We start from the raw sequence: 5,013 nt of genomic DNA, 5'->3' as shown, positions 1-5,013 counted from the left end.
ATATATATATATATATATATATATATATATATTGTGATCCCTCATGGGGCAATATTTTGAATGATGTTGATAATCAACAGTAAAGTCCTTCTCTATTCCTAGACTACCAAGAATACCAAATGACACTATAGTCACTATTATTTCTGCATGCTCAATGTTACAATACAAAAGAAAGTTAAAGGAGGACAAGCTCTTCAATATCTAAGCACATTCTCTTTTACAGTATCTAATACACATTGTGAAAGCCTACTACTGCTGCAACTACCAGCAGATGTAATTAATATTTCTTATAACCATGTAACTTGTACTTTGGGTAACTTAGAACCTGTAAGCTGATCTTACCAGTTCTAAGCAACTAAAAGTATTCATAACTTCACAATGGAAACAAATGTTCATCTTTACCTTTTACACACAGACCTTCTGTTTATTGTTGTATTGTCTTGGTGAAAGGTTTCCTTATGAGCCTCACTGATGTCATCTAAATTATTCTCTGATATATCTTTATATTTGCATGGAAAAAAATCAAGAGGTGAAAGCAGGAATTCTACTTTTGAAGGCATGTGGCAGCCTTGTAATGGCCAATAAACTTTGCCATCAGCTCCCTGTAGTTAGGATCTTTAGAAATTCCTTGAAATATATAAGCTACACTACATAGTATATGCATCTAGATATTAGCGACAGAGGTAGTATTAATTCTGAGAGGTAATATTTAACCTCACTTAAACATGGATGTTCTCTTAGAACAAATTATACTGGTGTAGATACCATGAGAGAAACTCACATATTGATCTTTGGTACAAATTGCACTGTTGTTTACTGCTGTACTGCAGTTCTAACAGAACATCCATGTTTAAGTGGGGATAAATATTACCTCTCAGAAAACATGTCATATCTTCTTTTCATTTTTGCTAATTTCTCACTAATTTTTTTTTTAGGTTTTTGTGTCACATTTACACGAGTCCCAACAAATATATCATCCTTGACTTTGGTATCAGACTTTGGAAACACAAAAAAAATTTCTCCAAAATTAAAGATCTTTAAAATCTGTTTTGTCAATTTCAATTTTTATATTAAGAGCAGTTAACAAAGCTCTTCAGCTTCCAATAAAGCTGTCTAATAACATATAACTCTTTTGACATCAACCTTTCCTGAATCAATTCCTGGTTCTATTATACAAACTTCTTGTTTTAAAATGTTATAATTCAAAACCTTCCATCAGAATTTCCTGTTAATTTATGTTCCAATCATCATCATTGTTATCATTGTCGTTGTCGTCGTCGTTGTTGTCGTCATCATCATCATCATCGTCATCCAATGTCTGTTTTCTGTGCTGGCATGTGTTGGACTGATTGACTGGAACTGGTAAGGCTGGTGGGGGGGGGGCGAACCAGGCTCTATTGTTTGTTCTGGCAAGGTTTCTATGGCTGGATGCCTTTCATAATGCCAACCACTCCTCAGAGTGTACTGGATGCTTTTTATGTGGCACCAGCATCAGTGCTTTTAACGTAGCACTAGCACAAGTGCCACTTGTTTAATAATGAAAAAATCCGTTTACTAAATTTTTCATTATCTTTAAAATGAATTGAAATGAGAGTAATGTATTTTGACAGAAATATGGTGATATGGTGATGCAGGGGTTAACCATCCTAGGTGTAATTCATGCTGATTGGACCAGGAGTCACTGAACCTTCTGGCAATGATTATCAACAATGCTGCTTCACACATAAACAAAAGAAAAATGAATATTTCTGTGTCTTCACTCTGCTAACCAATCACAACATCTTGAATTGCTCCTCCTTCACCTACATCTCACATTCTTACAGAGTTTATATTGGTAAGGAGCTGTATAACATTTACAATGTCTTGTTTTGTTTGTAATGGATGTGTAAAAGACAAAAATGAATATTTGTTTCCATTGCGAAGTTATTAGTACTTTTAGTTGCTTAGAACTGGTAAGATCAGCTTACAGGTTCTAAGTAACCCAAACTACAAGTTACATGGTTATAAGAAATATTAATTACATCTGCTGGTAGTCACAGTAGTGATGGGCTTTCAGCATGTGTATTAGATACTGTAAAAGAGAATGTGCTTAGATATTGAAGAGCTTGTCCTCCTTTAACTTTCTTTTGTATCGTAATATTGAGCATGCAGAAATAATAGTGACTATAGTGTCATTTGGTACTCTTGGTAGTCTAGGAATAGAGAAGGACTCCGCTGTTGGTTACCGTCATTTGAATTAGCTTTTCAATAGAAAAATATATTGCGTGTATGTGTGTGTGTGTGTGTGTGCGCGTGCGCGTGCACGTGTGTGTGTGCGATTGTGTGCCTGTGCATGTATGTACGTATATATGCATACAGATATGTATATATTTATATAATTGTAAATGTTAAGTGTGAAAATGTGTATCTGTCTGAATTTGTCCATATGTTCAACAGAAAATCTAGGTCAGTGAATTTTGCTTGGTCAATCACACCTCCCTATCATAATGCTGTCACTAGCTGACAATTGAACCCAGTGGAGATATACTCATATTTAGCCTTGTTTTGTATTGTTAAATAGATATTTATCTTTTAAAGTAATAATATCTACAACCACTTTATACTTAGAATCTAAGGTTTTACTATTTTATTACCTTTGCTAATACTTTTTTCTCCAAATCTTTTATTATGTTAGTCACGAAAAGCTACAGAAGCACATTGTGAAATAATCTCTGTTGATGTGAAAATATTATATGTACACCTTGCCAAGATTATATAATTTGATCACATAGTCTTCACTGGAACAGGTATAAGAATGACATAAATAAATAATTTTGGAACCAACTCAGTTTTGTTATATATGTATATATATGTATAATCCATGAATTATGATTATCATTATTATTATTACAAGGCGGTGAGCTGGCAGAGTTGTTAGCATGCTGGATGAAATGCTTAGTGGTATTTCATCCATTGCAATGTTCTGAGATCAAATTCTGCTGAGGTCGACTTTGCCTTTTATCCTTTTGGGGGTCAATAAATTAAGTACCAGTTGCATACTAGGGTTGATCTAATGGACTGGCCCTCTCCCCACCAAATTTCAGGCCTTGTGCCTATAGTAGAAAGGATTATTATTATTATTATTATTATTATTACAAGGCGGAAAGTTGACAGAATCATTCGCATGCTGGGTGAAATGCTTAGCAGCGTTTTGTCTGTCTTAATGCTCTGAGTTCAAATTCCATCAAGGTCGACTTTGCCTTTCATCCTTTTGGGGTCCATAAAGTAAGTACCAGTTGAATGCTAGGGTCAGTATAATTGACTTACCCCCTCCCCCAAAATTGCTGGCCTTGTGCGAAAATCTGAAATCATTATTATGATTATTACTATATTTATCCTACATTATATCAGTATAGCTCAGTACAACCCCATAAAACTGTTATTGCAAGTTAGTATCGTTAGGCTGTAGCTGACATAATAAAACTGGAGCTTTTATAGGCATACTAAAAAACGTTTCCAGTAAATGAACTTAAAGGATATATGTATGTATGTATGTATGTATGTATGTATGTATGTATGTATGTATCTGTTTCTATCTCTATATACATGTATATGTATGCATATACACACACACATATATGTATGTATGTATGCATGTATGTATGTATGCATGTATGTATGTATGTATGTATGCATGCATGCATGTATATATGTATGTATATATGTATGTATGTATGTATGTATGTATGTATGCATGTTTGTATGCATGTATGCATCTATACAAGTGTGCGGTGAATGAATTGTCGTCTAAATTATGCAAAAATGAAAATAACACTGAAATCTCATTTTAACAGATCTATTTACCAAAATTACATAAAAATATCTTGAAATATTAAAGAGTAAGTTTATTCAATAAAATCACCATTGGCTTCAACCATGACCTCCAGGCGACTTTGGAATCTTCGGCAAGTCTTCTGGAGGGTCTCCTTGTTTAAGTTGGTGTATGCTGCCATAATCCTTGCCTTCAGTTCATCTTTAGTGTTACAAGGAATTTTGTTGGTCTTGTGCTCAACTGCACCCATACATAATAGTCAGGGGAGGGGGTGTTACAGTTTGGGGAGTTAGATGGCCATGTGTTAGGGGTGATGTGGTTGCAGAAATTGTCTGACTGCCATAACAGGGTTCTCTTGCTTGTGTGGCATGGTGCAAGCTCTGTTGCCAGACATAGGATCTTCCTGCAGCCACCTTCTTGACCCAGGGCAGTACTACCTCCTCCAGGCATTTGATGTAGGCCTCCATGTTGAGTCAAAGGCTGAGTGGGAAGATGAATGTAGACATAACATCATCATCACTAGTAATCAGTCCAAACACCATAATGTTGACTGGTTGTTTGATTTTTATCACTCTCGGTACATGTTTTGGTGATATGGCAAACCAAAGGTTGTTCTGTGTGTTCACCATCTGATCCTGGCAGAAATCTTTCTCGTCCGAGAAAAACCTAAGCATGTTCATTTGGAGGGGATGCTTGAGTTTCTTCAAAAGCTTCATAACATGGTCTTTCCTCTTGTCCTTGATAGCTTGGGATAAAAATTGGCCCGTTCTCATCTTGTTTGAGGAATACTGAATGTCTTCATGCATTACCTGCCTGATAAGGAACTCAGACACTTCCATATGATAGACCTGATTGACATGGAGGAATTGTTGTCAGTCATGGCCTGGATCTCACCAACAAATTCAAGAGTTCTTTTCTTATCAGAATAAACAGAGTGAGTTTTCTGAGCTGCACTACCTTTGTAATCCCCATTAGACCCATCCAACAATTTCCGAATCCTCTGCACTGTCCTCAGACAGACACCCAACCACCTAAAATGTTTGTATTGGAGTTTCTGGCACAGATGCCAAGCAGTACAACATGTCATTTCCAAATTTCTTATGGAGTGAATTGTGTCATGGTGCTGTTTTTCTTGCAGATCGTGCCCAACTGAGCCTACTATGCTGTGTAGTTGACAAAATCAAAAACAATGTGTATATGTA

The sequence above is a fragment of the Octopus bimaculoides genome, chromosome 8, assembly GCF_001194135.2.
Source record: "Octopus bimaculoides isolate UCB-OBI-ISO-001 chromosome 8, ASM119413v2, whole genome shotgun sequence".
Taxonomy (NCBI): Eukaryota; Metazoa; Mollusca; class Cephalopoda; order Octopoda; family Octopodidae; genus Octopus; species Octopus bimaculoides.
Note: the sequence above shows the minus strand (reverse complement) of the source record.